The following is a 12,220-nucleotide window of genomic DNA, read 5'->3' as shown; positions in this document are numbered from 1 at the left end:
TTTCATATACACAACGAGGGCAAAGGTCAAAAGTTAATTTGTGGGACTTTCTCCATTTCTTCTTTGAACCCCTAAGGTATTAATACAAAGTGTGCTTTTCAGACTTTCACACCAGTCTTTACTGAAAAGTAGTATAGTATAGGGGTTGAGCACACAGGCTCTGAAGCCTGTACATCCCAGCTCCCGACACACTAGCTATATAAGGTCAAGTTTTCTATGCTTCAGTTTGTCACCTGTATAGCAGGGGTAATAGCAGTACATCATTCATCATGATAAATGGAGAAGAAATTGAAGTTTTCAATAATTTCATTCTACTTGGATCAACTGTCAACATCCATGGAAGTAGCAGTCAAGAAATCAAATGACATATTGTACTGGGTAAATCTGCTGCAAAGGACCTCCTTAAATTTTGAAAAAGCAAAAACATCACTTTGATGACTAAGGTACACCTTACCCATGGTCTTTTCAATCACATTACATGCCTGCGAAAGCAAGATAACAAAAGAATTAATGCATTTGAACTGTAATTTTGGCAAAGACTCCTGAATACACTGTGAGCTGCAAAAATAATAAATCAGTCTTAGAAGAAATACAACCAGAATGTTCCTTAGGAGCAAGGATGGCAAGACTCTGGCTGGCCAGGAAAGACCAATTCCTGGAAAAGGACATGATGGTAAAGAAGAGGGTCAGTGAAAACGAGGGAAACCCTCAATGAGATGGATTGACACAATAGCCACAAGAATGGACTCAAACATACCAATGATCATAAAGATAGCGCAGGACACGATGAGTCAGGGCTGACTTGATGGGACCTAACAATCATAAGGTTGATGTGAAGATTAAAATAGTACAATATGTGTAAAGCACTTAGAACAATGCCTGGCCCATAGCAAGTGGCAACTATTATTATCACAGAAGCTTTGCTGTGGATATGTGCCCTCACGGGACAAAAAGGGTAAGAATGAAAAGCAAGGACTAGGAAACATAATGAAAAGAACAGTGTTGTTGAAACTATGTGGCTAAACCTTAAGAACACATCTACTGAAAGGGCCACATAAACCAGACTCCATCAGCCTGAGACCGGAAGAACTAGATGGTGCCCGGCTACCACCAATAACCACCCTGACAGGGAACAAAATAGAGAGTCCCTGATGGAGCGGGAGAAAAGTAGGATGCAGAACTCAAATTCTAGTAAAAAGACCAGACTTCATGGTCTGTGTGAGACTCAAGGGACCCCAGAAGACATAGCCCCTGGACAATCTTTTACCTCAAAACTTAAACCATTCCCGAAGCCAACTCTCCAGACAAAGATTAGACTGGACTATAAGACATAAAATGATACTGGTGAAGAGTGTGCTCCTCGGCTCAAGTAGATATATGAGACTAAATGGGCAGCTCCAGTCCGGAGGCGAGATGAGAAAGCAGATAGGACGGGAGCTGGTTGAATGAACACGGGAAATACAGGGTGGAGAGGAGGAGTGTGCTGTCATATTGTAGGGAGAGCAACTAGGGTCACATAACAAAATGTATGTAAGTTTTTGTATGAGAAACTGACTTGAATTGTAAACCTTCACTTAAAGAACAATTGAAAAAAAAAAAAAATCTCTTTCCACGCCACAGTGTTTGTCAATAACTGGGAGACAGAGAAAAAAACATTCTGAGATAAGGGGTCAGAGAGCCCAAAGGTGTAGAGCAGGAAAGTAGCATCCTTATCTTTCAGAAATGTAGAGAAGACTGTTCATATGGGTCAGGATACAAACCCCATCAATATTTAGGAAGCCAGCAAGCCTCTGGAATGCCTTCAAGACTTGACTGAGCCAAGCAGGGTTCCACTAGCCACAGAAGCTGACAGCTACTGTTTTGCACTTTTGTTGTTAATGACTGGCATTCATGGGTTCATTTAACGAACTTCTTTTCAAGGTTAGGCTATTTCACACTTGCCTACACGTTTAGTATTATTTAGTAAAGAGCACACTTTTATAAAATAAAAATAACTGAAGAATTACAGAAATTCTTTTAATAACACTTTTAACATTATGAATAAATATCTACTAGAGCCTTAAAAGGAGCCCTGTAGTGCAGGGGTTGAAGTGCTCAGCTGTTAACTGAAAGATTGGCAGTTTGAACCCACCAGCCGCTCCTTGGGAGAAGGATGTGGCAGTCTGCTTCCGTAAAGATTTAGAACCTTGGAAACCTATGGGGCAGTTCTGCTCTGTCCTGTAGGGTTGCTGTGAGTCGGAATTGACCTGATGGCAGTGGGTTTTTTAACAGCCTTTAAAAAACTTTGAATGTGTAAGTCTGGCCGTTAGACTATTGCCTCTATATGGGCTGTGTTTACGTATTCAGAAAACGTTATTTTCTCATAATAATTAGAATGTGTGCATTGTTCACAATCATAGTTGTGTTTTACCATTGATTATTATTTATGATTATCGGAATGCCAGAGGGATGAACAGCATGCTGAAACTGAAAATACAGAAGACAGCCCAAAGGGCCTGTTATCTAGAGTCTATACAGGGACTCCTGGGGCTATTAATTATTTATCGACTTTTCAAAGTTAATAAATAGGAATGTCTTCTTGCCCTTTATTCCCCAGATGAGTTTATCCAAATGAGAGGTGGGGGTATGCGCGTGCAGACAGCAGTCTTCAACTCCAGGAGGTGCAGGTGACGGGAAGGAGATTTGTAAAAATACATTTCCCTGCAATGAAATATGCATAACACTAATCCGGCAGATTTTTATTATGATTACGTTCTCATGAATAGTTTGAGGTTTTTGAGTGTACTTTAAAAAGCATGAGTGCTTTAAAAATATAACATTAATATAAATAAAGATACAAAAAATTACCCATAATCTCACAGTCCAAATAACCCGTTGACGAAAAAAAAAACTTACTTATTATATAGTCAGAAAATGAAAAGAAAAGTATAAAATGGAAAAAATAAAAACCTGCCTTCTCACCACCCCAGACCCTCCAGCAAAGGTAAACCATTATTGACACTTTTCTGTGCCACCAGAAAAAACTCATGTGTGCACATATGTTCATTTACTTACCAAAATGAATCATATTACGCGCACTGCTTTGTAACATGTGTTTTTTACTTAATAACATATCTTGGGGATATTTCCATATCAGTAGACGGTGGTGACCGCATCCCTTTTGCTCTTACAAACAACACTTCAGTGAGTATCTCTGCACACATGGCTTAGTGTTCCAAGTATTTGTTTCTTTTGTAGTGTGACCCTACCACCAAAGTGGAACCTTGGTGGCACAGTGGCTAAGAACTATGGAGCTATGGATGCTAAACAAAAGGTTGGCAGGTTGAATCCATCAGCTGTTCCTTGAAAACCCTATGGGGCAGTTCTACTCGGTCCTATAGGGTCGTTATGAGTCAGAATCAACTTGATGGCAATGGTTTTTTTGTTTTTTTTTTTGCAGGGGGGACCACTAAAGTCAGTGCAGCAAGTACAAGCTACTTCCAGCAGTCTCCCCCAGCTTTCAGAAGTGAAAAGGACAGTCTATTTTCCTTGGACCATTGCAGTTCCTTCAGAAACTTTTCTGAGATATTGTTATTTATACCAGTGGGTCTCAGGAAAGCTTGAGATGGCTCCTGAAAAAGAGCCATTTTCAGCCGAGAGGACGGTGAATGCTTCTACCTGCTCACTTCTGAGTGGAAAGGGCCCCGTGGCAAAGCAGCGGTCCTGTCTTTGCTCTTGGATCCACCTGGCGTACAGCCCCAGCTCCCCTTACAGAGTATACTGAATAGTCAAGGCACAAATGGAATGTTTGTAAAGAGGGGAAAATATGCAAGCTCTGGAGAGACATGCACAGGACAGTAGGCAAAAAAGCCAGACTACTGTGCCCTTCCCTCTAGTACACAGGTATTGGAAACACCAGACTCAGCGCTGTCTGCCTAGAGGTGCACAGGAACATAGCTGGGGTAAGAAAGTGACAACAGAGTCCACGGCTCATACACATTAATAATAACCATCTTATACCTTAGCACTTAGCTGCCTCAAATCCTTTTTGAAATGATGGAGGATTTAAATTTTATTGTGCAACCTTTCAACATGGTATTTTTCCAAAAATTTTTACATTACCTCCTTTGACCCACACATCAATTCTAAGAGGCAGATGTCATTATCCTCATTTAGAAGATGGCCTGACAGAGGGGCAGCAAAGCTACATGACTTCCCAAGGTCAATCAGCTGACCGCGTGGTCTGACTTCAAGCACTGTGCTCTTCCCTGAATTCTCTCAAGCTCACCCAACTCCAATGAATTTGGCTTGCCAATTTTAGAATCCAAAACAAAAAAAAGATAGGAACATAAATATAACTCGCCCCAGGGACACCTGAGACCCTGAAAACTTCCTCTTCCTAATAGAAGTTTAATAAATTGGATATAGATGCTAAGTATCAGGTTGCAATACCAATCTTAAAACTTGACTGAAGAACAGGGGTGGATTATCCACTAGGCAAGGTAACGTGGTGCTTGCCTTTCTTACCAGGTCATCTGTAGTGAAACTGTTCACTACAGATTAGTAAGTAAGCACAAGTAAGCCCATGCTTATCTCGCTTACTGGATCATCCGCCAGTTTGAAAAGAGGCTTTGATTCTGTAGGAATATGGTGAAAAATTGTTCACTACAGATGGATCTGGTAAGCAAGGTAAGTACCATGCTTACCTTGCCTATTAGATAATCTGCCCCAGCTGAAGAATAAGTTTCTACTAGTTTTACAAAGACTTCTGTGTAAATTTGGTTTTATGTTTTACCATAAACACCCATATTATCTCAGCATTTTAAAATCTAGTAGCTCTTAATTTTTACAGCTAAGAAATTACCTTGGACAATATTAGTGATTTGTCATTTATATATCTAACATCCATTTTCTTGAGTTGCCTTCTTGTCAGTCGGGATGAGTCAGTTGGATTTGATGAGTTGCCTTCTTGTCAGTTGGCTTTGATGAGTCCAATTTTTTGACAACAGCCTACGGAAAAAATATATTTTACATACATTGTAAAATATACACAGGTACCTGTCACTGAAACAGAAGTTTCACAAAACGATAATCACCTCTACTACGAATGGTTCATTTGAATATTTTCTATTCTGAATTTTCTATTTCATTTTTTAAAATACTAATTGTCTTAGTTACCTAATGCTGCTACAACAGAAATACCACAAGTGGATGACTTTAACAAGCAGAAATTTATTTTCTCACAGTTTAAGAGGCCAGAAATACAAATTCAGAGTGCTGGCTCTAAGAGCAGGCTTTCTTTCTCTCTCGGCTCTGGAGGAAGGTCCTTGTCTCTTCAGCTTCTGCTTCCCGGTTCCTTGGCGATCTCCATATGCTTGGCATTTATCTTCCCCCATCTCTGCCTACTGGCTTGCTTGTTTAATCTCTTTCTATCTTAAAAGGGACTGACTCGAGATACACCCTACATTAATCCTGCCTCGGTAACATAAAAGCAACCCATTCCGAAATGGGATTTTAACTACGGACATAAACGTTAGAATTTACAACACATATTTTTAGGGAACACAATTCAATTCATCACATTCCACCCTCTGACTCCAAAAAATTCATGTCCTTGCCACATGCAAAACACATTCACCCCATCACGTTATCCCAAAAGCCTTAAATCAACTCCAAGTAATCATCTAAATCAAATATGGGTAAGACTTTAGGCATATGCCATCCTGGGGCAAAACTCCTCTTCATCTGTGAACGTGTGAAATCTATACTACAAGTTATCTATTTCCAAAGTACAATGGTACAACAGGCCCAAGCTAGACATTTCCACTACAAATGGGAGAAATTCGAAGGAAAGAAGGGATAATGGGTACTGAGCATGTCCCAAACCCAGCAGAACAATTTACACTAGCTTTCAAGGTTTGAAAATAATCCTCTGTTCTTTGTACCATTTGGGCAATGACCCTGCCCTCCATACTCTGGGTATTGGCCACACTCTCTGGATTCTGAGTGGAGGTCCCTCAGCCCTGGGCTTCAGTTCCACCTTCCAGTCCTACTGGGATGGCAACTCTGCTTTCTTTGCTTTTGGTGGCCCCATTCTCCTAGTCCATCTAAGTGGCAATCCAACCCTTTTGGCTGTGGCAAGCCCCATTCTTCTGCCCCTTGGGCATGGAGGGCCCAACCCCCCAGGTCTGGGGAATGATCCCATCCCCCGGCACACCTTAATGGCAGCCCCACCCTCCACGACTGAGTTGGCAAAGGTCTGACTCTTTGAAATCTAGGAGCCTGTGGCCCTACCCTCTGAGATCCAGATCCAGGAGACCATGGCCCCACCCTTTGAAACTGAGAAGGCTGTGCTTCCCATGTTCCTTCCAACAGTTCTGCTGATCTCTAAGCTGCTCCAGAGGTAGTCCTTTTCTTTTCTTGGAGGACAACAGATGTAGCTCCTTTGGCCTGTTTCCTGCCTGTAGAATGCTAAGAGGCAGACAGTTCTTTCCTTTCATTCTTTCTCTGTTCCCTTCAGTCTAACCTGATGGGTTTTCTGCTGTAGTAGCTGGTTAGATCCATCAGTTACAGGCTTAATCTCTTTAATAAAAGATCATGTAGCCACATCCTTGGTGAACATTCTAGGACACATGTCCTTAGTCTGTACAACAGAATTTTCCAAATCATTAAGTTTTGTTTTCATTTTGCAAAGTTCATTTTTAAGTCCACCTCTTTCCTCTTGCATTTTACTAAGCAGCAAGTAGAAACCAAATGGCCTAAGATCTTGCTTAGAAATCTCATCAGCCAGATATCTAAGTTCATCATTTACAAGTTCTACCTTCCACCAAATACATGCGCATAATTCAGACCAGTTCTTTGCCGCTGCATAAAAAGGGTTGCCCTTTCTCCCTCCATTGTCCAATCTCATGTTCATCATTTTCTTTTAAAGCCTCGCCAGAAGCACACTTAACATCCACGCTTCTAGCAACATTCTTCATACATGTTCTCTATGACGGAGACTTTCCCTACAGCTCTCCTCACTGCCTTCTGAGCCCTCACCAGAAGCACACTGAACATCCACGCTTCTAGCAACAGTCTTCATACATGTTCTCTATGACGGAGACTTTCCCTACAGCTCTCCTCACTGCCTTCTGAGCCCTCACCAGAAGCACACTTAACATCCACATTTCTAGCAACATTCTTCATACACATTCTCTATGACGGAGACTTTCCCTACAGCTCTCCTCACTGCCTTCTGAGCCCTCATCAGAATTCTCTCTGACATCCATAATTCTACCAACAGTGTCTTCGACACAACCTAGGCTTTTACTATTAGCAACTTAAAACTCTTCCAGCCTCCCCTCATTACCCAATTCCAAAACCACTTCCACATTGTACGTATTTGTTAGAACAGCACCCTCACTTCTTGGTACCGAATTCCATCTTAATTATCTAGTGCAGCTATAACAAAAATACCTCAAGTGGGTGACTTTAACAAACAAGAAATTTATTTTCTTGTAGTGTAGGAGGACAGAAGTCTGAATTCAGACTGCCAGCTCTGGGGGAAGGCTTTCTCCCTCTGTTAGCTCTGGAGGAAGGCCTTTGTCTTTTCAGCTTCTGCTTCCTGATTCTTCGGAAATCTTCATGTGTTTTGGTATCTATCTTCCCCCATACCTGCATGCTTAATCTGCTCCTTTCATATCTTGTAAGAGAATGACTCAAGACACACCCTATGTGAGACAGTATATAATACTGGGGAAGCCAGGACAACTTGTACAAGGCAAGGTCATGGAAGCTCCATGGACACATTCAAACTCCCTGAGGGACAGAATTACTGGGCGGAGGGCTGTGGGGATCATGGTCTCAGGGAACATCTAACTTAACTGGCTTAACATAGTTTATAAAGAAAATGTTCTATATTCTACTTTGGTGAGTAGCATCTGGGGCCTTAAAAGCTTGTGAGTGCCCATCTAAGATACTCCACTGGTCTCACCCCGTCTAGAGCAAGTAAGAATGAAGAAAACTAAAGACACAAGGGAGAGATTAGTCCAAAGGACTCAAGAACCACAACTACCACAGCCTCCACCAGACTGAGTCTGGCCCAACTAGATGGTACCTGGCTAAACCACTGACTACTCTGACAGGGATCATAATAGAGGGTCCCAGACAGAGCTGGAGAAAAATATAGAACAAAATTCTAACTCACAAAAAAAAGACCAGACTTACTGGTCTGACAGAGACTGGAGAAACCCTAAGAGTATGGCCCCTGGCACCCTTTTAGCTCAGTAATAAGTCACTCCTGAGGTTCATCCTTCATCCAAAGATTAGACAGGCCCATAAAACAAAATGAAACTAAAGGGGTACACCAGCCCGGGGCAAGGACTAGAAGGCAGGAGGGGACAGGAAAGCTGGTAATAGGGAACCCAAGGGCAAGAAGGGAAAGTGCTGACATGTCGTGGGTAACCAATGTCACAAAACAATATGTATACTAACTGTTCATGAGAAGATAGTTTGTTCTGTAAACTTTCATCTAAAGTACAATAATAAAATTAAAAAAAAAGAAGACACCCTACACTAACCCTGTCTCATTAATACAACAAATGCAACCCATTCCCAAATAGGATTATAACCACATGCATAGAGGTTAGGATTTACAACACATATTTTTGAGGTACACAATTCAATCCAGAACACTAAATATGCACTGAATTGATTTCATAGCTCACAAATGGGTCACAACTCACAATATGAAAAACACCGGCTTAGGTGAGCACTACACAGATCCCGCCCTCAAAGAGTTTGTATACTAGTTTGGCAGTCTCATATGTTCCACCCCTATTTAAAAGTTTTCACTGGCTAATTCTTTTCAAAAGCAGACCACTGGGTCCTTCTTCCTAGGCTTAGTCTGGAAGCTCAGCTGAAACCTGTCTACCATGGGTGAGCTAACTGCTGTTTGAATACTGGTGGCATAGCTTCCAGCATCACAGCAACACGTAAGCCCCACAGTACGACAAACCGACAGACACATGGGAGTACTGTTGTACATGGGGTCACTACAAGTCAGAATCAACTTGAGGCACCTAACAACGTAACAGTCTTATATGTACATAGTTCGCAGCCATCTTATGATTGGAAAGGCCTCGGGGGTCAATTAGTTCAACCATCTACTCTGTAATTCATTCTACAGCATCTCTGATGAGGGTGATAATAACTGAAAGCCTTTGCTTGATTACCTCAAGGACAAGAAGTTACCTTTTATTTAGAGTCTAGCACAGGGTTGGCCATATAAAGACCTATTAAAACAGTACAGAAACAAATTTAATTAAATATCTAAATACATAATTCCTTTTTCTTTAAAAACAACTTGAACCTTCATTCCTAAACCCATCTTGTTCTTTCCAGGTAGAGGGTAAAAAGGGGAAGGTAAATCAGGGGGACAGACATCTAGAAAGCTCTTTGATTATTTGAAAAAGGGATCATAGCAAGTTAACACTGTAATGCTATCCAGCAGATCTTCAATAACGTAACACTACAAGCGTTCTTCAAGATTGAAGGTTCAATAAATGATACTCACAATGAGGGCTAGAAGGCTGTCAGTCAGGAAAAGCTTCCCTAAGAAGGTCCAAAATTATCCAAGTCTTGAAATATTGATCGGAATTAGACAAGTGGAGAGAAGATAGGAGGACGTGATCAAAAGACTCAGAGGAAAAAAGAGCTTAGCACATTTAGGGGTCAGTAATGAAGGGTTGGAAACGCCGGTGGCATAGTGGTTAACGGGAATGAAGGGTGAGGAGCCCTGGTGGCATAGCAGTTGAATGCTGAGGGTTTGAATTCACTAGCCCTCCATGGGAGAAAGATGTGGCAGTTTGCTTCCGTAAAGATGTACAGCCTTGGAAACCCTATGGGGGCAGTTCTACTCTGTTCTATAGGGTCGCTATGAGTCAGAATTGACTTGACAGCAGTAAGTTTGGTTTGGTTTAATGAAAGGCTCGTGAAAAGAAGCAATAAGAGATGAAACAAAAAAGGAAGAATGAGGCCAATCTGTGGAGAGCAAGACAGAATCTGGATTTTATCCTGTAGGTAATAGAAGTGTTACTGAAGGTTTCTGAGTGTGTACGGAGTGGCATTTCAGAATTATTAATCTGCATGTAGGCCTGAAACCTGGTTCTAAAAAGAGCCAGAGTCCAGGCAACAGGAGTGTTTTAATATAGAGAAAAATGTGTGTATACATGGAGTTCATAAATTCAGAATTCTATTAAGAGCAGTCTTGCTTACACAAGAAGAAGTTGGAATATACATATGGAGTTTAGACAGGAACAGAAGCCAGTGTCTTTTTCCATTCATCCTTTCACTTTTGTTAATGAAGTGTGAGTCTCGTCAGTAATACTACTAAGTGACTGCTTCCTTTATGAATGCTATAGGCTTCATTCAGAAGCTTGGCCTCAATGCTGCTCTGGGCCTAATAAATTATTACAAACCATTTTGCAAAAATTAAATTTTGTATAAATAATAACAACATGCTATTAATAATAATAATATTATTATTATTATAAATTATTATTATTAATAAGGTTGTCTAAAGTTAATATACAAACAGGGATCTCTGAAGGCGTTAACTATCTAGTAATTCAGGCTCTTCTGGAGACTGATGGTGCTCTATGAACCTTAGCTAGAACTCAGGTCTGTCTCAGGTGAACAAAAACATCCTGTGTGAGTCACCTTGCAATTATAGCTGCCACCTGCAAGCATATTTAAGAGATGAGAGCTACAAAGCTCAACCTCTGTTTAAGATCCTGCCTTGGACTTCCTCTTCCTTCTTCCAGTCTGAGGATCAACAGAGCTCAGGATTCTTTACTAATTTTTCATACGCATCATTTTTTAATTCTATTTCTAAATTTAAAAAGACCTGTCTCCAAAGACCTCAAAGTTACTTTGCATTACTAATACTGTAAATTAGTTGAGCCCATGTTCTTTTTCACAGGGAAAGTACTTCAGAGAAAGGTTTCTTAAGCTTCTGAGAAAACGCTGGTACATATCAGATGTATATGCTATCCACCCATTACACACACGTGAATAATTAAGAGTCACAAACATTGTTTGGGGTAATGTAGACCATTCACCAATGGTTACGGTTTAGCGCAGTTCTTTGTTGTGTTTCTACATCCACACAGATGGGTATGTCACAGTGACATGGAAGCCTCCCCCAAAATTTCAAGCCTGGATCTGAAATGGAGCCTGACTCCTTAGGATGCACATTTTAGGGGCAACTTCTTCATCTAGATGACTGCTCCCTAAATTGGGCAGTGACTCAAGAGACAGCTGGAAGGCAGAAGGAGGTACCGGGCAAGTGCTACTAAAAAAGAGTAAATTCCATCACCAAAGTCCCTCCCTTCCACCCACAGCCTTTTTTTTTTTTTTTTTTTTTTTTTGACTTCTCCTCCCCATCACATTCGCTCTTTATAGGCTACTTCATCGTCCCAGGGTGGAATCCCAGGGTGAACCTGCTCACCATCTCAAACCTCAAGGGATGGCCGGGGTACAGCAACTATGTGTGGCACCTGGTGGTGGAAACTCAAGTTTTTCCACACTGAAGTGAGCAGCCTGTTAATCCTGGTTTTAGACCCAGTTCCCACTAACTGAGCCCACGGGGCCTACCACGGTCCTGGAAGTCCTCGTTCCGAAACCTCGGCACCTGCTCGAGCCCAGCTCCAGCGAGTGACGGAGCACCTGCGGTCTCCCCGCACCTCCCGCACTTCTGGGTCCCCCTGGTGTACGCACACACACCCACGCACCCAAACTCGGCCACCCGTGCCCACCGGGCCACCGAGGCGGTCACCAACTTACTCCTCGCTGCGCCAGCCCCGCCGGGGCGCCGGCGGCGAGGGCCGGCCCCGAGCTCCGGGTCGGGCTCCAGGTCGGGTCGGGGTCGGCCCCGGGGCAGCCCGCCGGCCTCCCTCCCCGGACGCTCGGCCGGCCCCGGCGCACGCCCCGGGTGACAGGCCCCCTATAGGTTCCATACCTGCCACCGGAAGTGAGTGAGGAGGGCAGTATAGGCATTTCCTGTGACGCGAGCGCCTGGACTCCATTAGGCAGCAGCTGGGGGAAGAATCAACACACCAGGGAGCAGAGCGGAGCGGACCCGAGGACAGAGGCGGCAGCTGCCTCTGCTGCCGCCCGCCGCCGCCGCCGCCACCCCCGGGGCTCAGCCCAGCGGCGGGCCCCGCGCCCCCGCAGCCGCCCCGCGGCGCCCCCGACGCGA

General features: G+C 42.9%; 1 long non-coding RNA gene across 5 annotated transcripts in view; it reads right to left on the bottom strand.

Moving 5' to 3' along the window:
- LOC126066792 (uncharacterized) overlaps window positions 1-11,973 on the bottom strand; it is a 186,045-nt gene extending 174,072 nt beyond the window's left edge. For all 5 annotated transcript variants that reach the window (XR_007515257.1, XR_007515256.1, XR_007515259.1 and 2 more), the window contains exons 1-2: window positions 11,806-11,973; window positions 4,844-4,989 (exon numbers count right to left, since the gene is read on the bottom strand). This is a non-coding gene — a long non-coding RNA (uncharacterized LOC126066792). The remainder of the gene's footprint in view (window positions 1-4,843; window positions 4,990-11,805) is intronic.
- Window positions 11,974-12,220: the final 247 nt, after the last annotated feature.

This window comes from Elephas maximus, chromosome 24, assembly GCF_024166365.1.
Source record: "Elephas maximus indicus isolate mEleMax1 chromosome 24, mEleMax1 primary haplotype, whole genome shotgun sequence".
NCBI lineage: Eukaryota > Metazoa > Chordata > Mammalia > Proboscidea > Elephantidae > Elephas > Elephas maximus.
The sequence above is the reverse complement of the archived record's forward strand: the minus strand, read 5'-3'. Positions and strand labels throughout refer to the sequence as shown.